The sequence below is a fragment of the Epinephelus fuscoguttatus genome, linkage group LG22 (assembly GCF_011397635.1).
Source record: "Epinephelus fuscoguttatus linkage group LG22, E.fuscoguttatus.final_Chr_v1".
In the NCBI taxonomy this organism is placed as follows: domain Eukaryota; kingdom Metazoa; phylum Chordata; class Actinopteri; order Perciformes; family Serranidae; genus Epinephelus; species Epinephelus fuscoguttatus.
The window spans coordinates 28,424,404-28,447,978 of NC_064773.1; the positions used below are offsets into that span (position 1 = coordinate 28,424,404).

At 40.6% G+C, this 23,575-nt stretch overlaps 1 protein-coding gene across 1 annotated transcript in view; it reads right to left on the reverse strand.

Moving 5' to 3' along the window:
* Window positions 1-16,483, reverse strand: part of nav3 (neuron navigator 3) — a 539,739-nt gene extending 523,256 nt beyond the window's left edge. Inside the window, exon 1 of the mRNA XM_049566143.1 lies at window positions 16,243-16,483. The gene's annotated coding sequence lies outside the window, so the exon portion shown is untranslated. The remainder of the gene's footprint in view (window positions 1-16,242) is intronic.
* Window positions 16,484-23,575: the final 7,092 nt, after the last annotated feature.

A 23,575-nucleotide genomic window follows, 5' to 3' on the forward strand; every position in this document is an offset into this window, starting at 1 on the left:
AGAGCAGCTAATGACATCAGCAACCAGCAGCAAGAAGAGCTTTCCATGTTACATTTACATTTTTATGTTTACACGGTCCACGTGACTCACAGCTTCTGATGATTCGGTAGTCACCTGATTGTCAGTCACATTCCTCCGAGTTTGTGTGCATAAAATGTCATCAGTAAAATATCTAATATTAGGTTCCAGCCACCGTGTCTAACCAGTGCTTGCCGAGGCAATGGATTGATCTGTGCATTCAATAACTTCAACCATCCGTGCAAGTGTGTTTGGTCATGCACTGAAAGAAAAAAACCCAGAGACGGAGAGGAAGAAACACAGACTGAAAGAGCGCAGAACAGGAGTCAGTAGTTTAGATTTGTTTAGTTTGGGTTTTTGAAGCATATACAGTAAAAGCACCCATTTCAAACCTCAAGATAACACAGAAGAGTCTGTGGTGATCCATGTCACAGATTCAGCAGAAACATGTATTCAGATGGATGCAACAGGAGAAAATGTCAAATGTAAATCATTGATTAATGTCAAAAATTAATCAGTGATCGAAACTGTCACTGATTAACTTTCTCTAGATCAGCTAATCCATTACTTGACTAATCATCAATGTGGATTTCCAGAGGCCATCACATCACGAGTATCTTAGATTGACCCTGCCGACACCCCAAATTCAACATCTGTCATTTCATGTTTTACACACTGATGCTCCAGAAGCTGAACAAGTCATACCTTCGTTTCCATCCCATCAGCAGGGGATAACACCGGGGTTAAGCTAGGTCTACTGAATTGGCATATGACGATATCCACTGTGAAACATCTGGATGGATGATGACATTTTTGTTTGGGAACAATCGCAAATATATGCGTTACTCAACCACCTGAACTGGGCCCGACCCCGAACTGCCAACTTTATGTATTATGGTGGCACAATTGACAGGACTGAGGACTTAGACAAGGACAGGGACAATTAGGACAGCACGCTGCAGCGCTCTCCAGGGTGTGTGTGTGTGTGTGTGTGTGTGTGTGTGTGTGTGTTTGAGAGACAAAAAGGAAAGGCCCAAGTATTAATAACTTACTTGTAACCCCAGTATATTAAAATAAAACAGTAGTTAGTCCAGTGGCAAATCTTTACAATGGAGGAGACTAATTTGGTGGCTAAAAAAGGTACCACTTCACCCATCTGGCAGCCAACAGTTCATCTAGTACATAAATCACAGCTGTTGCTTTTTCAGCACACAATAAATGCCGGGAGCGCCACCACAAGCGGCTGTGGCTCAGAGGTAGAGCGGGTCGTCCACCAATCGAAAGATTCCCGGCTCCTCCAGTCTGCATGTCGAAGTATCCTTGAGCAAGATACTAAACCCCAAATTGCTCCTGATGGCTGTTCCATCGATGTGTGAGTGTGTGAATGGGTGAATGTGACTTGTAGTGTAAAATGCGCTTTGAGTGATCGGATGACTAGAAAGGCGCTATACAAATGCAGGTCCATTACCACAAACCTGCGCCCTGGTGTTGGTGTGGCAGGAGGGTGAGTCAGCAGTTGATGACTATCAGCCATGAGTAATGATGGCATCACCCATCGGTCCAACCCTAGATGAGGGATGGCAGATATAGCCAAAATTGTCTATTATGGTGTATGTAATTTTCGATCATGTTATAGGTATGTCATGATACAGGAACTTTTCTGTTAATTCAATTAAAGGTCCAGTGTGTAGGATTTACAGCTACCATTGGCAGAAATGGTACATTATATTTAGAACTTCATTTCCATTAGTTTATAATCACCTGAAAATAAGAATTGTTGTGTTTTTGTTACCTTAGACTGAGTTGTTTACACCTACATACAGAGTGGGTCCTCTTTCAAAGAGTTGGCCATCTTGTTCTACAGTAGCCCAGAACAAACAAACCAAACACTAGCTCTAGATAGGGTCATTCATGTTTTTGAAGTTTGGGTTTTCACGTCAGTCACAATAGTTCTCCTACACACTTGGCACACAGGAGAAGTTTCAGTTCTGCAAACTCACCACTAGATGCCACTAAATCCTACACACTAGACCTTTAAGAAATAATTTTACATAACCACACTGTACTTCATCACATTTGATTATTTTCTTCTTTTACACTACCCACTAACCCCTAGCCCTAACTCCCATGAATAAAAAAAAACAAGACAGCACTTAAGTTAAAAGATTCAAAACAGTAAAACTAAACTTTTTATAAAATGGAGGCTTTAAGGTTTTTGAGAACAATATTTTCAAGTATTACAGGATATTGTACTATATACAACTTCACTCCCCTCCTCCATGTCTACCTAAATCATGATACCTTGCCAGGCAGGTGGATTCATGAGAATCACACAAGAATCAAAAGATCACGCAAGATTACAGCCCTGATTTGCTGCATAGTCTGAATAGCTTTTGCAGCAGAAACGGTATTGCTGGATCTCTACCGATGGACACATTTCTACCATCACGCAGAATATACAGTCATATCACCCAACTCTACCTTTTATTTTTAACCAGTTCACCAGATACAGTATGTCTAACCAGGTCAGTGTCCTAAAAAATGGGACATAAATAAAGGAAAGATAGAGAGAGTAAATGAGTGGGTGAGGAAGGACTTTATCACTGCTGGAGGTCTGTTCCATTGTTTATTAACTCCCTGACTAAAGACGCATATCAGCAGACCAGATTGTTAAGTGCTGGCATGTGCCCACTTGGCAGAGACTTCCTCTGCATCACCCCCTCCAGTTAATGTGTGGTCTTATATGGTGGTTTACAGGCTGTGTTAAGAAACCAAACAGCTCGTAATTGCTTCATTATCTATTGTTAGAGGCAATTATGATACAGGAATCAATCCAAAGGTTTTGAAAAGGAAGCAGAGCAAAGTAAGGCTACTGATGTAGGCGAGGTTAGTGCTTTTATTACTTTAAAACTAAATAGCTGGAGTTTGGCTTTCACTTCCGAGGCCAAGTTTAAGCTCTAGTTTTCGAAAAGCACTTTCACTAAAATCACTCAAAAAAACCCATTTTTTGAAGTTTTTGAAAAGTTCCAATGCAATTCACCTCTTACAGGTAAATCTCACTGTAGATTTATGGGATAGGTGAAAAACTTGTCTGGTGACGAAAATGGAAGCATACAATACAAATATCTCCTCAGATTTACAACCAAAAACTTTGAAAGTTTGTGGACACATCTGTAGTGCACCTTGTTTTAAATAAAAAATTCTATAAGAGAGCGACATTTGTGACACCACAGCTTGTTGGTTCTCGCCTGACATCACCAGACCAAACTGCAAATGCAAGTTAGTGTGGAGCCTCTCAGCTCATTTTCAAATTCCAAAACCCGATATCAACAAGCATAGTTCAAAATGCCTCAAGATGCAATCAGCAGCAAAACATGACATAGCGCTAAGTCATGGACAAATGTAAACAGACTACAGTGAGATGAGCCATGTTGGTGTAGGTCAGATATGTCTGTGAATGAGTGTTGCCATTTTGTCACCTGAATTTTAAAATAGTTCAAAAGAAAGTCTCAAAGCCTACTATGTAGAATTGCTTAAAGGCTGCGTATGAAATGTTCCCTTATTCCATTGTTTATGGTATCCCACTCTTTGTCACATCATGATATGACAATACTAATGCTGACTCATGTAGTTAGTCAATGTCCCATGGGCTGGTGCATTCAAGGAGGTGTGCTCATTAGCTCATGCCATGTTCATTCTTATAAAAGAAATGTCATGGGAGAATATCAAACGGATTTCATTAGTGTGTTTAATGATTCATTGGTTATTTTGAAAATGTGACTAAGCAGACATCTGTGCTACAGCAAATAAGTTGGAGTCATCAACAACACATATAGTATATTGTCAGCCAGAGATTTCTGGTAACCACTGTCCTTGACAACCAATGTAAGCATACAGTCCAACATCCCAGGAATCAAACAGAATTATTTGCACTGACTTCTTAACTTAGTACACACAGATTTATGACTGACCACCAGACTATGATGCTATGACAGGAAGTTCATGGCAATTCAATCATAACCTCAAACCCCATCAGCCAGTGAGTATCTGCCCATCTTGTATCCAAAGTGACGCATACACATCCTGTCAATTCATTCTCTAACAAAGCTAGGGAGCCTAATTGCCATGAGTATCTTCTGACGAGCACGGTGTCTGGGAAAATAATTGATGCTGAATCAGTAATTGGACGAGATGCTTTGCCGTGTGATATGTGTGTGCAAATGTGTGTGTGTGTGTGTGTGCATCTGACGATGATCATAGGGTTTGCAGTGTCATCTAGACCCAGAGGACATTAGCAGCAACACCAGTGAAATGAGAGGGAAATGATAAACAAACTAGAGTTCATTCTGTATGCATGAGTTGCCGCCCTTGGGCCTCAGCAATGCTGTATTTGTGCCATTTTCACATCTTTTGAGCAAATACAGCCACATTACCCAAGTGGATGGTTATATATAGCTTTTGATAGACACAGCAGTATAAATTGTTCCAAAACCAATGGCGCTGAAACATATCCCTGTATATGTGTGTGAATAGAGTTATTATGATGAGTTTGTCTGTGTATCGATTTCGCCAAATTGCTTGACTTTGTAGCTGTTTCGGGCACAATTAGTTAAAGCTGGGGTCGGCAGAAATCTAAGAAACAAAACAGCAAAATTTGAATATACCCCCTCCTCCTGAAGCTCTCACCTCTCTGACCTAAATCCCTCACACCAAACAACCACATGCACATACACGCGTTTCATACAGTGACCCAGTGTTTCCCACACAATCATGTATTTAATTTTATTTTGTTGTACCGTTACTCCCAGCACATTCATTCAACTTCTCCATACCTCGCTCTCTCTGTTTATCAGACCACAAATGAGACAAGAATTAGCTAGCTAGCTCCCTGCAGTCCCTCCTTCTTGCTCCCCGCCGCTGTGGACTGTCTATCCTGTTAGCTGACCACTGGCAGAGAGTCAGGGGTCTCCGGTTCCCCGGAGCTGGGGTTTGTGTTGGCTGGATTGAGATTGCTGCAGCCACTGACTGCGGGTCCATCTTTGGAGCTACTGCCCGCTCTTCTCTCGGCAAGATGGTCAGTAGCGGCAGGGAGTGAGGCAGAGGACACACTATGTGCTATAGTATATGCTACATGGTGGCTTAGTGGTAGAGCAGGAGCCCCATATACAAGGCTGTTGCCGCAGCGGCCCGGGTTCGAATCCAGCCCGTGGCCCTTTGCTGCATGTCATCCCCCTCTCTCTCTCCCCCTTTCACGCTTACCTATCCTGTCCAACAAAGGCAAAATATCTAAAAAAGAAAAGAAAAAAAAAACGTTTGCTACGTAAGCATGAACTTGAAGCAGAAAGCTAAACCATTAGCAACATTTTCTCACCATCTGAAACCCTTTGCTGATATTGACATGTGTTTTGTTTATTGTCAGACCTTTTTTTGTAAAGTGCATCTTCCAGTTTTGTGTTGCTTTGCTCTGTAGACTTTGTAGTGTACAAGATTCTCTAACACTGAATCAGGATTGCACCATCTTAAGTGACGTGCACACTAATCTGCATTTGTAGAACTGTCAGCAGGAACACCCTCTACCAGAAATGACATGCAATTAGCCAAAGTCTCCCAACTGATTTTTTTTGCATGTGAAAACAGAGCCAAGAGAAGGTGCAAAAGTCTAGTTTTCACTCGTCTTAAAATGCAGTATGCTCAAAATGTATTATGGGATTTTTTGCCAAATTATGCTTAAAATTAAACTGCCTATACGAGCTTTAATCTTTACACCAATACTTTTTTTCCAGACTTTGCAACATGTTGCTCTGATATCAAAGTGCACATAAAACATGATCAGTCAATCGAACACCTCCTGAGCTGAATCAGACAAAGCCTGACACATTTCATTTCAATACAAAAAGTTATATTAAAAAAACATATTTGAGAATTTCCAAAATCCCCCTCTTTCCTCTGTCTGTAAAACATTAAAATATTTTTTGATTGCCTAACTTGAACTCACTCACATCAATTCGTCAAATCAAATATGATTTGGGCCCCTGAGTTGAAAATCCCACCATATAAAACCCCACATGAAAAGGTGTTAGCTGATGGGTTGCAGCCATCAGGGATATCATGGATACAAGGTTTGTTTGAATGTCAGACACTTCTCTTAAATTTCCAAAGAACATGCTTGAGATCTAAGTTATTTATTTCTTCTTTTAGTTCTCCATCTCTAGATTTAACAATTAGGGAAGGGGTGTAGGTGGAGGCAGTCCTCCTCCAGGCCTACAGTTCAGCAATTCAATCAGATATGAAGGATCTGATTTAAATCCTTCTTGCAACTAAACCTAGAAGTAATGCTCTGTTTCACTCTGAAATATGTCATATTATAGGAGACAATGTAACCTCTGTTTCACTGTGACTTTGACCAATTGCCTCACTTACTAAATACATGGTCTTTGCTCTGTGATGCAGTGCTGCTGCTTGTTCCTCAAGCTCAGTGAGCGTCATCTTATATTTCAGGTATATTTCTTTATGTCAGGTGAGGTGGCACTCCTCCACTATAAAACACAGCGGAAAACTGTGGCGTACTTGGCCATAAACAAAACTCATCTTTCCTTTGACAAATTGGAAAGTGTTCACTGTGTCTAATGTTACTGACTGTGCATAATGCAGCCTGTTCATAGAGTGCCTCACTAAAAATAAGGCCATTTTCCCATCAATCTTTGTCCCATGGGTGACAGTCTACATTTCATCTACCTTCATTTATTCTGCACTAAGAAAAAATGTAGCCCTCTTTACTGCCATTGTAGAATATACAATATTACACAGTGATAGTGTGTGTGTTAACATACAGCAGTGAGACTACATAACGTGCACTGAGATCAGTGATTTTCCATGTAGCCTCGAGCTGTTCAGTTCTTGAATACAGAATGAGAGGTTTGCATCCTCTGGCACCTACACCACAGCTTGCGCTTTGAAAAGTACATTGAAGCATTAACATGTGGCGTTGCTAACCTAAAGTGAACTCACATAACCCCTCAAAAACCTCATGATTCATCCGAGCCCCCTAACCCGCGGCTAACCCCAAGCACTAACCCACCACCGCTTTGATGGTACGATTGATGCCATGCTGATTATTGTATGAGGAGAGAAAGCGATTGCCTTCCCTTTGTGTCAGCAACATTCCCTGGCTGGGGCTTCTTCTCCAAGACACGCATGCACACAAACACAACTGCTGGTTATGCAAGTACAGTCACACACACACACACACACACACAGCTAGTTGCCGAAGCAGAAATGAATCCAAACACTAATTTCATATACAAACTTTCACGTACAAACAATACCGAACACAATCCTGAAGCCTGAGCTCGGAGAACTCCTCAGGGGCACGAAGGGGATTAAATACTTTCATAATGATATGTTGCATTGTGCAACAGACAGACGCACTGAGAGCGGATCAGTGCTTCCCGAAGTCTTCAGGCTTTGCTACCTTCTCATACTGAGAAAGACAGACAGCAGGAGGAGGCAACTGGGTTAATGAAATGTGTTCATGGGCCTTTGATCGCCACCAAGTTGTAGATCCGAATGGAGATGTAATTCTAATTGGGACTGAAACTCCCGGATGAGATGTGATCAGAGCCTGTGATGGGGAGTAGTTGTGCCAAGAGAGAACAGCACAGTGCTTCATGTTGGAGATGTGGGGCTTGCAGAAACAAAAGGAGCCCTGTATAATGTAAATTAGCCACCTTAATTTCTTAGAATAGGTGTGTGGATGTATATGTGGTAAGAGTGACAAATCCTAAGGGAGTCACAGTGAACGTGCCGGATTCTGCTGCTAGTACAATAATAAAAGGAGATGTAGTCATGAGGGAGGGTTTGGGTTGTTTTGTATGTGGGTGTAGATGGGATCTCATAACTTCTCCCTTATCCCCTTTACTCCACAGATCATTCCTTTAATTGAGGTGGAGGCTTTTCATGTGAATGCTGCAGGCTTCTGGCAAAAGTCTATCTTCATCTCCCTGCAGTTAGCGTGTAATGTGCCTGCTTCAGCACTTGCCTTTCCGCTACAAGATCATTAAACCGCAATGCCATTCATCATGTCTGATTCGCTCCTGAGAGGGAGCAAAAAAAAAAAAAAGTGCGACACAACCAAAGTCTCCTTTCTCCTGTGTTTAATACACACCCATTTCAATGTCAAACTCAGCTTGAAATGAGTGTGGAGATGAATGAGCCTGATGTAAATAAGAACCAAGCAAGGATATTTCTCCTTGCTCTGCTCTCAGCCTGCCACTTTCAAACTGATGGCTTATCAATCTTGTGGCAAATGACATTAAAATGCAGATTCACACCATTTGTGTGGTGCACAGCGGTGATGTCTCCTATTAACACATTAGCATGAGTCAGGGCTAAAAAAGGTCCATTTAGTTCACTGATACACTTACTATACATAAGAGGCAGTAGATGCAGACTCTGTTATCTCTCCCTATGCAGCTCAAAGTCTATTTTCATATTTTCTTTTCTTGTAGCTGTTCAGCTGTAGCTTGTTCCTGCCATGTCTCTGGCGTTTTGGGCATCAAAGTAAAGCCCCACTTGTCAGCCCCTGCCAATCAGAGGGAACGGAACGCGCCTGTAGTCAGCTCTCCTTAACAGCAGTAATGTGTTAACATCAGATTCAATGAGGGCTCAGCTGGTTTGGATGAAACCAGTTTGCCAGAGAATGATGGAAGCATTTAGAGCATTTAATTGACACAATGACACTTTAAACTTAAGCATAGCTAAATCCAAAAGTTACTGCTGAGCCTGTCAGTCACAGAGGACCAACCCCACTTTTCTTGGTTTTAAAGGGACTATACATTATTTATGAGAAGAAGGGGTGGCTCGCCTTCATGGGTGACTGGGGGAAAATGCATGACCCTCCCTTCTCCATAAATAACCATATTGTTTTTTTGTTTTGTTTTTTAATTTACACAAAATGTAAGGATTGGAGGCAAGGCAACAGGCAAACACCATGGCCAGCATTAACATGCATAGTATGCATGATGACTTTTTTTCCAAATAAATGCTACACAATAGTGGCAGCAGTGGCCAACCAGAATAATATCAGTAACTTGGCACGGCGGACATTATTACATTTTTAAAACTTACCCTTTGGTGTTTAAAAGTTAAAGTTGAAAACAAAATCCTGGATTCAAAGAAGCCTTGGTTTTTCACCACCATACCACTGCCATACACGCAGGAGCACAAAATGTAATCAGGATCAGGTTTCATGCAAATGATTTACTTTTGGCATCATTTTAAATGAGACATGTATAATAAAGTGATTTTGATCAAATATTAGAATTTAAAGTTTATATTTGGTTATGTTTCCTGACAGAAGTGTAACATGCCTTTCAAACCTGTCAGTGGGATTCTGAGTTTGGAAGGCTTTTGAAAAGAATACAAAGTGCAACCATTGAGATTGCTATGTCCCTCCCCTAAGCCAAAATAAAAAACACAAGTTTCTCCCCAGTGCTTAATAAATTATTTGACACTCCTCCCCCATTTTGCACCACCTCTTTCCAACCCTCATAAATAACGAACAGTCTCTAAGTGAATTAAAACAAGAGCACCATGGGGTGGACAACATCATTTAATACTGGCAGTTTAAATCCCTATATCGCCTGAGAAAATGTAGCTACACAAATAAAGAAGGAACTGCCTTCCCCCACAGCTCCTCTCGCTGAGCTGACCGACAGTCAAAGAACATGTTTACACTCAACAGCTCCATTTTCAGCAGACTGTCAATGTGTGGGATTGTGTGAATCTGAAGTGGGATGTTGCTGGCAAAGAAAATGCACACTCTGTTGGTTCTCTGGACCAGTAAAGGTTAAAAGAGACACTGGCCCATAGAGGCCGTGGCGGGGAAAGGGGGATCATGTCAGGTGTCAACAAGCAGCTGTTGGAAAGGTTAATTTCACCAAACAAGCAGATTGGATATTAACCTCAGTCTGAGGCCCTTTCTAGCATCTATGCAGTCTTGGAAAAGTTACGCCATGTCACTTTGAGTAAAATTAAGTCTATCTCAGCATATCCCTTTCACCATTACCTTAGTACTTAACAGGAAAAGATCATGTTTTGGCGTAAAATACCCAGTGCGGTGGCATAATGGTGCTAGGTATGCTGCTGATGTGTTGCTAAAAAACAACCAGTCTTATTATTTTTTGGTCTCCAATAGTGGTCTGTGACTTGGTAGCCATCTCACCTTGGTCTCACGCTTCCACCATCTTCTCCACCACCCTATGATGAAGTCATCTCATATACTACGTCATTTTAGAAATGTTAATATAATAGACAAAGCTGACCAGAAATAGCTAGGGCCCTGTCAAACCTGTGCTTAAGAAGTTAAATTTGACTCAGCCACCTGGTTTTTCCTTACCTCTTCCCCTCCGCTGTGACCTCACCTGAGCACCCTATAATTTCAAGGACTCTAAATCTTAATTTTCAACACCAACCTTACAATCTCTCATTGTACTGGAGAATTTATCCACAGCTCCCGGCTACTCAGGGGCACTGTGCGCTATCTGTCATGAAAGTTCATTCAGCATCCTCAAAGAGCAGCTTCACAGGCCATCAGTGTCATGAAGCTCTCTGCCATGAGCGCTCACTGGTGACAAATAATCCCCCTCCTACCCTCTCTTTGTGTCTCTCATTATTCCCTATTCTCTCTGTGTGGAGACACGAGCAAGCCTCTCCCCGCTCCAAAAACAGAAGACACAGTCGTCTGTGTCCTGCACTCTCTCTGCGCTTTGATTACACAAAGCTTTGTCTTTTATCTTCCTTTTTGTAACAGCCTTTAATTCTGACTCTTTGCTGGTGTCAAAAACACTTTCAGTCAATTCTTTGAGCATCCGAAAGTAGTTTGCAAACAGAGCAGACTTTCATTGGTTAGCCCAGATTCCCTGCAACAATCCATGACATGGCAGAAGAATTTTCAGTTATTGATTAGTCAGTTTTGAGATAAACTAATTATGAATCCATGAGAGCATCAGATGGCGTCCCTCCAGGTACTACTTAGAGCCCGATTAATCAGACGAGACTCACTCCGAAAATGACAATGGAGCTAATCGATACTGATGGGAGAGCATGTCGCTGTTCTCTATCAAGGCCGTTAAAACCCTCGTCTGCGGAGGTTCGCCCTAATTCAATCCGACACTTTAAATGAAATATCTTCAGCCGTCATTGATCTCAGTGAAACGCTACCCTTGTGATCCAACACAGACACGACCCAAGGGCACGGAAAGAAGTTGTAAAATGAAAGCTGTGACATGAAAGAGAAGGAAGGAAAGGAAATGAGAGATTGGAGGAGATGGGAGAGGAGAAAGAAGGTGTTAGAAAGAATAGAGAAGATAGATTAAATGAGGAAGAGGAAGCAAAGGGTGAGCGACGGGACTAGAGATTGAACGAGTATGATCAAAGCAGTGCAGAAGACTGGAAGAAGCAGACGATGGGAGCAACGGTGATAATGGAGAGCTAAATTGAGGGACCAAAGCTGGAGATGCGGGTCAAGTCCCTCAGGGTTCACTAGTGGAATTGTGCAACACAGTCAACTGCTCGCAATCAACCTCTATGAACTGTAAGACTCCGACACATACCTGCACCATATCTTATCACCTCAGAGTTCATGCTAAGTACCCAGCTACTCACCATCTACCTATTTACTGCTACAAATTAACTGCATCACTTCCTTTGCACCAGAGAATATATTCAATGAATCTTTTAGATACTAATACCAGTATGATACCTGAGTTTTGATCAGTTTTCCAATAACTTATGAACATGTTTTTCTACCAAAGATTTTTTTTCATTTCACAAAGTTCCAAAATGTTAAAACCTGTCAAAGACAAACTATTTACAAGATCTCTGCATAAATAAAGAAGTCTTTCCAAACTGACCAGACATTTATTGCCAACTTTCCATACTCTGACCCACAAACACATTTCAGTCGGTTCCAAAAAAAGTTGAGGTTCAATACCCAGCACTACTTGCTGAAAGTTTAATCATCATAAAACAAAAGAAGACAGACAAAAAATGTCAGATCAAAACCGAAATGCCACAGCCATAGAAAAAAAAGACTGTCAATTCAACAAGCCACTCCACAGGAGTTCAAAGCAAAAACCACTTTCAAACAGGGTCGAGGCAAAGTCAAGTCAGAAACCAGAACAAATAAAGTGTTTTAACCTCATATGGTGGCTTTTATTGTATAAACCCAATACAAAGAGTTAGTGTTTTTTCAGATGTAAATTTTTTTTTAAAAGGCCAGGGTTTAAGTCTGATCACAGACCAAAACAAAATTCATTCAAATGTTTTTAGCTTAGAAAAGAGCACTTTTTAGTTAAAATTCAAACTGCTCGAATGTGGTGGAAAATTGAATCTACAATCAATAGAGACTTGTTTGAAACTGAAATTCAGTGTAGGCTTATTAATGTGTGTTCTGTGCAGCAGAGGCAATCCTAATGCCCTGTTCTCTAACAGTAAGCTAGGCTAATGCTATTGTTGCTTGTTTTGCTCGGAAACTAGCAAGCTGAGCTACATGGATAATCACAAAGATAAAAGCTAACGGTGATGTTCGCTTGTCACATCAGTTAGATAGTTGTGGCAATGAAAATTAAATAAAGTCATTGCAACAGTTTGATTAGACAAAGTAGCTTGAATTTGAATTAATTTGAACAGAGTAGTGCAAGAATGAGTCCTAAAATCCAGAAATGGTCGCATTTTAGCAGAGGTTCCCTTGTCTCGAAGTCAGTGTTTTTTTGAATGGGTTTTCAGTTAGATGCCTGAAATAAGACTTTCACCCTGGGTCAAATACACTGGTAAATTTTGAAGCTTTTCTGTGTCTTAAAAAGGGTAGTTGCTAACAAGACATCATGCCGACACAGCTTTACAGCCTTGTTGCAGTGGCAATGTTTCTCTGGTCTCTGTGCGACGCGCCCACGTGCGCGCGCTTGCGCGAGACCGTGAGACATGGGCACCGCCTTCATGTGTGTTCACGTGCTTTCGCTGGTCTCGCGCGCACATGTGGGCACGCTGCACAGAGAGGCAATTAGCGCTGCAGGCTACAGTAAGGCTAAAAGCAGAGTTCAAATGACGTTTTTCCAAACAACTTTTTATGTCACGGCTTCAGGACACTTGGATCACTACGGACGAGCAGTATGGAGATATTTTGTGGTTTCAATTATGTGTTTTTGGACGTCTGAATCTGGGGCGGCGTCAGCCTCCATTAGGTGGAGTTTTGTTGCTACCCCCACTCCCCTTGGATCTCCGCAAGGGATGTGAGGACTCTAAAACTTCACCTGAGCCTCCCTCGGCATATGGGTGAGTAGATAATGGCTGAATTTTCATTTTTGGGTGCACTATCCCTTTAAGTCATTTGACAATTGTGTAGTTCATTTATAGCCTAACATTAGCTTTTCACTTCTGGTGATTGCATTTAGGCTTCAAAAATCATAAATTGATGTTCAGTGGGAAGATTATCTTGCTGAAGAAAACATGAAAGTATCACAAACAGTTGTCTGCTGCACAGCTTATTTTCTGCAGCATTCCAAAATCCAATGGAAAAATCCCATAAGCTTTTAGACAAGGGAACCAGGGAGATGCTAACTTCTGCGTCAGCCTACAGAAAAATGTCATCGTGGAGCACTCTATAAGGCCTGTGGTTAACAAACGCCTAAGAAACTTTCATGTTTTGTTTTACAACATAAAATATATCAGTAATTACCCAATGTGTAAATTTTGAAGCTTCTACATGTCTTAAAAAAGACTGTTGCTAGGAAGTGGCTAAATCAGACTACAGAGCGTCATTATGTCAAACAAGGCTTTACAGCCCCATTGTGGTGTTGACACTGAAATCATGGGACCATAACTTGGTTTGTTTATAGCTTAATATTCATTTTTTACCTTTTTACCAACATTTTTAATTAAAAAAAATTAAAGTGTCAAACTTTAGTTTGCCACAAACTTATTTTTGGCAATAATCCAGGATCCAGTGGAAAAATCCCCAAAAATTAACCTTTTTGTCGAGGGAACCAGAGCAATGTTAACTTCTGTGCTGGCCTACAAATAAATGTCTGCCCTGCAGCACTCTCTTACTTGTTAGTTGTAATTTTAAATATTTTAAAAATCCTTTGGTTCCTGATTTTGGACTACAAAAGCTCCAAGACTCTTTGAATGCCTTTTTTTAACTTTAATTATCATTGGTTAAACATCAATTAATCAGTTGTTCTATAAATAATCAGCAAAATCAATGTTGTAGTGTTAGTTGGAGAGGGATTGTACCATTGGGTAGAGGGGTAGATTACCAAGGAGGAAGTGAGTATAACTCTCCTATATTCCAATTGCTTTTTGGCTAATTGATGGGTATACTGTACCCAGAAAAAAAGGTGGGTATACCCCTGTATGCCTGCATATACCCTCCCCTACTACCCTCCCCAAATTTTAAATCCAGTGTTGAAAGAAAATGTGAAACGGTAAAAGGAGTGGAGAAATATGCTCATAAGCAGAAAATACTTGAATCATCATCTGAAACTGGGAAACTCCAAACACACTGGACCCTAACACTGCAGTCCTGCTAAAAGCACTGAGAAGTAAGCCTGACTTGGCAACCACACAGCCTACCTGCTGGTCTTCAGAGCAGCATTCACCACAGTTAATGACTTCTCTTGGGCTAATCAAAGTGCTTACTTAGGCAGCTTCATTCACCCGACCAGACTATATCTACCCCCGACATGACTACAGAGGGCTGGCACGCCATCACGCCTACCTACTGGGTTGATGGTGAGCGAGGCTTAGACAAATCTCTCTGGTAAGGTTATTAGTATTCCCTGGGGATGAGATCCTGAGCCCTCTCAATTCTGCAGCTTCTGGTTGAATGAATGAGAGGGTTAACACTATCAGTGGGCCCACAGCCAGCTCTGGCCTCACACCGGTCCTGTGGGATGGGACACCAGATGCTGCAGCATCTCACTTGTTACACAATCAAGGAAATAATTGGTGCGCCTGACTTGGGCGTGTAATTCAATTAGGGCAATAAAGAAGTTGTTATTATTCTCTGGAACAAATACAAAGAGGGGAACATGACGGGAGCTACAGCTTCTTTGGGAAAAATTGGATATAATCTTTTTCAAGCAAGATTAAAAATCACTATAAGTTTCCAAGAGTTTACAGTTTTGATTTTTCTTTTCTGTGGCATATCCCCATAGAGATTTGGGTTGGCTATAATATTCATGTGCAATCCATTTTAGAATTTACAATATGACTGCTATGGATTTTTTGGTTTCATGACGTTTGGTTGCATTGGTTTCTTATCAGACGACTCTTTACAGCCTCATACAGACAAAAATCGATGCTGCAAGCCAGTGAATCTATTCAGCCATCCATTATTAAAAATGTTCCAGGCATTTGTGAAAGCAGGCTGTGAGTGATACTAAATAGATTAGGATGAGCCCTAATCCACATCTGTGTCTCATAAAAATAGACCTCAGACAATGGTTCCCCCCCAAGGTAATATTTCAATAACAGAAATGGTAAAACCTTTAGGTGCATCCTCAGCCCTGAGGCATCTTCGAGACGTTATAAAGGGAGCAGAGGGCAGTGTGATGGATAGAGCTGGCCATACAGCTTCACATAAAGTTTGTCATTATCAAGAGAGGTGAACACAAAAAAGGAGACCACCAGGTATGGAGCCTTCTGGAGAGCAAACTGCACCACCTTTACTTCTGTGCATCATAACAGTAAGTTTTAGCTCTTTTAATGTTGACTAGTTTTAATCCTAGTTGGTTATGCATCACAGTAAGCAGTACCAAATTGATCAAATATGAAAATTAGGCTTTTGACTTTGCCTCATGATTATCTCCTTCTGTGAGTCCCAGTTAGTCTACGTTTCCACTCACAACTGCATGACTTACTGACAACAATATGTGAAGATGTGTTCAAGCACTGATTCAGATATATCCTATTTATCACTTTCCCGTGCATCACTAAGCCGCCTTGTTAACCTGACAGCACCTTGCAGAAGTGGTTTGTATATTTACAACCAACAACCAGACACACTCATTTAGAGCAGGTGCAGTCTATCTGGAACAATCCATGTTGTGCATTCCCTTTTGTTCATTCCCACGAGCCTCTCTAAGCGCTTTATAACACCGCAACAAAACACCAAGTGGCAAAATCGCACATCTCTCAACGCAAATTGATGGTAAATTGTCTTACCTGATATCTAGCGGCTGAAGAAGGGAGGCTCTCTCTCTTCTCACCGCAGCTCTTTATTCACACAGGCAAACCAAGGTGGCTTTTTAGAGGAGGTGCAGCGTCGGAAAAAGCAGTTTTAGCTCTCCTTAAGGATGTTCCTGGAGTGCGGAGAGGACGGCTGTCAGCGCGGGGAACCGCGGGAGGAGAAGCTCTCTTCAGGCTTGAGAGAAAGCGGCAGCAGCCTGCAGACCTCCGAGCGCCAAGCCCGTCTGAGCGCTCAGCGGGGGAGTGCAGCTGCTCGGCCGGACACCAGGTGGCGGTGTCGCACGTCAAATCCCTCGTAGTGGTTACCTGTGGGGAGGGTGCTCCGTGCTGTGGCGTCTGGGAACAGGATGGAGAGGTGTCTCAGAGGTGTCCTGCCCTGCAAAAAGATTCATGGGATTAAAAGAGGAAAATAACACTGTTGTCACAATCAGCAGAAGAGTCCTGGAGGTGATTCAAGAGGGTCCCAAACTTCTTCCCAAAATACCATTAGTAATGCAAAACACATTACTCTGAATTTTTTGGCATGCACATTCGAGAATTCAGGGTAAAGAATATCCATGACTGCATTTATGTGAAAATGTTGATCACGTGGTTTGAATGCACTTATTTCAAATTGCTTTGGATGGACTCTGTCAAATGAATATAATGTAAAAAACAAAAAAAGTACCATAAGCATATTAATTTTTGTATTGAGAAATGCACTGTGCAAGTGTTAAACTCAGTGATGTGATATCTACAACCTAAAATGTTATATCAACTCTAATCAAAGAAGTATTCAGATGATTTGCTTAGTAAAAGTACCAGTTACCACAATGTATAACTATTTAATCAAAATCCAACTGGACTTAAAGGTCCAGTGTGTAGGATTTAGGGGGATATATTGGAAATGGAATGAGTATGTTTTCTTAGTGTGTCACCACCTGAAAATAAGAATCGTATTTTCTTTAGCTTAGAATGAGCCATTTATATTTACATAGGGAGAGGGTTCCCAACTCCAGAGACCACCATGTTGCACTGCCATGTGTCTACAATAGCCTAGAATGGACAAACTTGACACTGGCTTGAGACAGAGACATTCTTGTTTTTGCGTCAGCCACCATAGTTAGAAGCCCCACTGCAACAAGAACATCACCTTTGCTGTTTCTTCTTCTTTTTTGTAACGTGAAAATGCTTAATTTGGTGTTTTTGTCAGTTTAAAATCACCAGGTCCATTTAACTTGGAGAGGAAAAGACTTCTGCCGATAATTCAGCTCCTGGTGAAAACCTCCTGAATGTCTTGGTCTTGATTTAGTTAGAATATAAAGGTGAGCACACATTGGTAGGTGCTGGGCTAGCGACCGGTCTCCGACATGCCAAACAGCATAATTTTTTTAGCATAACATACCTAATCCCAATGGTAGAGATAGCTCAATCAGGTTAAAGTTCAGCAACACAGATTTCATTAAGACAAAGCGACTTACAATGTGCTCAACCAAACAGCTGAGCAGGACAACAAAGGGATAACATGAAAATACTAAGTAATAGATACAAGTATCTCAACAGTGACATATGGTACATACCATCACGTTAAGTCACCACTATGATAGGCTGCAGTTGATGCAATATAAGTATTATTTCATGTGTCATCCACCTCAGCTTGAGATCTTGCAGTAATAGCTCTAGTTACCCAATTAATCAAGTAAAGATATGCATTTCATTAAACAGCAAGCCTATGCCATTTTTTTATTAAATGACAAATTTATGGTGGTTTGATTTTTTTTTTAAAATACTAAATAAACACTTTGCATATGGTTGGCAAAATCTAAAAAACATGTATTTCAACATACTCTACATGGTTGTTGATAGAAAGTGATGTATGTCTTGTGTAGTATGAAGCACTTACTTTTCAGTGGTTGACTAACAATATTCTCAAGTGGTTTAATGTCCCACGTTCTGGTAAGTTTTTCCTCATCAATTATGGTGTGAATGTCTCTAATTTTGTCAAAATTAAAGTCCTCTACTACTTCCATGTTTCTGTGTTGTGTTAAAATATGCCTCCTCCTGGAAATCTACACCTATGAAGATGTCAAAGTATCAGACTGTACAGTCCATCGTCCCTACAAATCTACAAAATTGACTTAATAAAGTACAACATTAGTGAAACATCTGTTTGTTGAGACTAGACTTGTGATTTTGTTTAAATGTAAAATAAATAAATAAATAAATAAACACATCCTGTCTTGTGCTTTGACTTTTGCAGTATTAAACCAGGAACACGATCTTTCCCAAACCATAACCAAGTGCTGTTAGTGCCTAAAAATAACCATTAAAAATCCCATTATGCTTTAGTTGCTACAAGCAGATATTTTTTTTGCAAGAATGGATATTGTAAATTACCAACACACTGTCAGTAAACAAATGTTTACCACCAACACCTTCTCATTATGTTAACTGAAAACACTTAGACTGGCATAAGGTTTCTTTCAAAACACATTTCCTGTTTAAATCACTAGTTTTGACAAAGTGGATAAGAACACACACATTTCTCTTCATTCTTTGCATGGCCATGCCTTTGTTTGCAACATAAGATATAATTTTACTATCAACATTTCCTGGCTAAAACAAAACACATACAGTTACTGTTCAGTTCAGTTAATTTATTGATTTAATCTATGTTCTTGAGTGCAGCATTAGTTTCCTTTGTTCAAACTTACCCATTCATCCTTCCTTTCCTCCTCTTGATGTGTTTTGGCATACCCATTCTTACCATGCTTTCCTAGGAACTAAATGGAGTGGCAACCAAACACTTAAAATTTGTGTGATTCTTAATGGTTATAGATATGCATATCAGTGAGGAATACTTCAGTCTTGTTTGTATCGTTCATGTTTACTGATAAAAGTAATCCCATGTATCTTGTTACACTTGCTACACCTGTTTCTGGAGAAAGGGGTTAAGACAATGAAGTATAGTTCTGCTTAGGCTGGTTGTTCAGTAGTGAAGGGCTCCGTTAAGGGGTTTTTATCAATCAAGAGTAGAGGATGTGGCTCTGTGTGTGTGATGTTACCTTAAACCTAGAGTAACTGATTTGATGTGAACACAACATTGACATATCATCTTTTTACTTGATATTGTGAACAGACAGGACAAGACTTACCTGCAAGGACTCCACAAAGGACGTCCACTGCTAAAAGTACAGGAGGTCTTACTAGCAAGAAGACTTACTGCACAGGCCCAAGGACTGGCTTTGCTGCGATGGATCTGCATTTGGTAAGAAGATTAGGTAGCCAGGTTTCCTCCTGTTGGTATTGTTGGTGGTAATAATGCAAAATGGCTGTGATATTATCTGTTGTCTCCGTTGGCTTGTTAGCTCCTGCACTAACAGGCCGGGTTATGCTACAGTAGCAGTAGATCCACTTGCCGCAGGCTATCCTGACCAGGCCAGCCTTTTAGGGCCCAGCTTGCACCTGACATCAATATGACGATAGAAAAACGCAGGAGTCTTAGTCTAAGAGACTTTAAATTGGGTCGACGATATTTTAAATGTCTAACAATGTTAGAATTTCACTTTGTGTGATTGTCAACATTATGACATTTTGCAGATGTTGTGTTTTTGTTCTTTGTTCTCCATACCTTACAAGTTATGTCATTAGTCTATGTCAAGATCACATCCACATGAGACGACTGGAAGACGTTTGATTTTGGTTACTTAACAGCACAATGTCATCTGTTCTCAGTATTCTACGTCAAACTGACCCTGGCATTAGATGTTGTCCTAACAGTGAATGAGGTCAGTTCAAAGGTTCTGCCTGGAGAATCAGAGGAGCAAGAACATATGGCCTTTCATTTGACATCAAAATGGGAAATTCTCATTTGAAAATTAAAATGTATTAAATAAATAACTGCAGGACTCACTTTGCTGAAAAGTATTCATGCAATTAAATCTTCAGATTTCAGTAGGGTTTTGTTTTAATAGATGATGATTTATGATTATCATTTAAAAGAATTTTAGATGTTCATGGGGTATAACCTCACCACTGATGCACCAACATCCATTTAACATCAGTCATAGTCCAACCACATGTCCCTTTGTAAAAACAAACAGAGACACATGTTGATTCACAGGACAGCATTGTTTTTAACTTCACTTTACAATTCAAAAAAGCTGTTTGAAAAAGCTTTCACTCATCTTTTTTGAGTGCTTGTGGTTTCCATAGAAACCACCTTGATACATACAAAGATGTGGGATTGTGGTTTTGAACAAGATTGGATTTTTCCAGATCTACACCTGAGGTCACACACACCCACACATACACACTTCAACAAACACAAACACTTCCACATTTCTCTCTCCTCCACCTGACCTGCTCTAGCCTCTTCCAATCTCTGTTTCCCTGACATCACTAGAGAGGATAAAACAAGTGGTCACTAATGATTTCTGGCTGGGGGTGGGGGGGTCAGATTTTGTCAATTCAGTCACTAAACTTCACGTGTGTAGTTAAGATCAAAATGAAAGCCGAGTCTGAAGATGGGTGTGGCCTGAGCAAGGGAGCCTGAAGTAGAGGTAGAGGGAATATGAAGTTGGGAAGGAACCATTGGCCCTCCACTTTACACTCCTGGCCCTCATTTAGTTTAAGTTGCCAGTCAGTGTCGTGCGGCTGGAGTGATCCTATTGCAAGCTGGTCTCTAGTGTGAGGAATGATCTATTTAACCTAAAATATGTGCATTTGACCCACAAAAAGATGTTACAAATCTATCTGTTAGCTTGTTATTAGGAGAAGTAGTGATGCACAGGTCAACACAAAACCCACAGGGCGGGTTTGGGTAAGCTTATGAGAAAATATCATACGTTCAGGTGGGCTGGTCAAAAAGTGACAAAGCAGTGTATTAACAACTTACAGAAACATTGCGTGCAATAGTCCACCTTCCACTTTCTCTTGCCTTCTCTCTAGCAGTTTCTCTCTCTCTCGCTCTCTCTCTGAAACAAATACATCTGTCCTCAGTCCTGGGACCATTTTTTAATGTTAACACTTGGTTGAATAGGCATTATCACCAGGAGTACAGTGGTATTTGTATAAGTAGCCTACCCTGCACTCACACTGTTAAGTTCAATCAGGAGAGTCTCGTTCTGAGAGTAAAGAATGTTTATTTACATGTGCACATAAGTATGAGACGTGTGAAAAGTCTTTGGCAATTAGACCACATTGTAATTTCATATGCTCCAGGTGGGTGGTAAAAACGTGGTAGATTAGGGAACCCTATGGAGTCTGGAAACTGATCTGAGGATCTGGATGTGAAAAGGAGTGGGCTTTTGATGAGCTCATCCTGTGCTTTGGATAAGGTCACTGGAGGTGAATAGGGTGGAGGAGGGCACAACAATTCTGCCTAAAATGACAGCTAACAGGAGCAGAGATGAGAACAGATTTATAGTTTGGCAGTACCAACAGGAATGGCAGAAGGAGATTGTGGCAAAGCTTTATTGACTAACTAGAAGAGGGAATGCCCATAATCAGTTGGTTGGAGGAAGCGCTGGGAGTGGGATAGAGAGAGAACTGTGAATGAATGTAGCATAATTGAGACCCATTTTGAAGGATATGTAACTACTATTTCTACGGCGGCAAGTTTACATACATTAGTCAATTATAACTATAAAATGAAAGGATGTTTTGCTGTTTTGTTGATCACCACCTCCAGCATCCACCTACTGCATAGCCTGACCTGAAGACACAGAGGCACTGCACCAGCACTGCGATATTATACTGTTAACAAAAGTAGTAATGATGACCAAGCAAACCCATGCAGACTTTATTTAGTCATGTGGAAGTAACAGCGTTGCTAGTCCAGGTGCACAGTCGTCCTTAGTTCATAGATTTTGGATGTTTTTATAAGCGTCATTAAAGCTCACCTTTTGTTGCCTACTACTCTGCATCATTTGGGTCCCTTGACTCATACTTGACACAGGTAGTCTTCCTCCAATCGAGAGCTTCTACACGGTGAGGCACTAAAAGAATCACATGCGATAGGTGAGTTGAACACGAGAGCAACCTACAGAGGAGATGTGTTGATTAAAGACATTTAAAATAACGTGAGGGTCATGAATGATATTGTTGTTGAGTTGAATCTATGTCTTATTGAGAATAGTATTTGTATTTCTCAATAACTGTTTTGGACTATACATATCCTCAGAGAGATGTTACTTGTAAACGTCTGATTTAACATTATTTGTTTTGTCTTACATAAGTTCCTTAAAGACTGATCTTTGTTCCAATCAGCAGGATCCTTAGTTTTCCTGTAAATTTTCCAATTCTTATGTTGTATAAATAGACTAATCAGATCGGTAGATGCTTACCTTTAACTTTAATTTCCCTCCAGGGGGCAGGTTGGCATCTGGTTACTTCACAATAAAAGGTTCCAAGAGTCTTCAGCGTAAGATATAAGTTAGTTCTGTCCATTGAGATCAAATCACATATGTGGTTGTCGAAATGAATTTTCTCACTCTGTTGAACTATAATGTATTTTAGAGGAAGACAAGGGGCTTTAATCGCCCATACACAGAAGATCACATGTGCTAAAGCAATCAGACAAAACACCAGAATTTATAATTCTTTCAGGACGAGTAACGAGGATCTTGTCTAATGATGACTTAGATCACACGTGGACTCTGATGGGCTCATCGATTAACTGAGTTAAATTTGTGCTTTTAAGAATATTATTTGATAAAGAATGATCAAGCCAATTGCTACTGAAGTCACCTGAAATAATCATTTCACCTGGGTTCCTAAATGAAGTCCATGTCTCTGAGAAGGCAGGTACTTAAGGTTTGTACTGAGTGACCTATACTCTAATTACTCTAATTAAGTCTAATTTTTAGACCTATGACTATCAATTATGAGTCAAGGGAATAACAGAGTGAGGCAGGGGAAGTGTCTGAGAGAGGAGGGAAGGAGAGCCATAGTACAAACACATATATACACACACACACACACACACACACACACACACTAACCTTTCAGCCTTCTAGCTTGAGTTCTGTGCCCTCAGGTTAAGACTGAATGCCATTTGCAAGACCACCCAAAAGCTATAAAGTGCAGAACAATAGTCACTGCGGTATAATTACAAGATGACTGACTGGTGTCGTCAACATTTCCTGATTCACTGTCACTTAATGACAGGCTAAATTCCAAAAACTGTACCTCGCTGCCTCTGAGAAAAACAAACAAAAAAACCCACAAAATCCCACTATTTTAATTCAAAAGAAAAGAGTCAAAACGGAGCTGACTTCTTAAAATGTGGCTTTATAGTTACAGTGCAGTATCATATTATTACATCTAA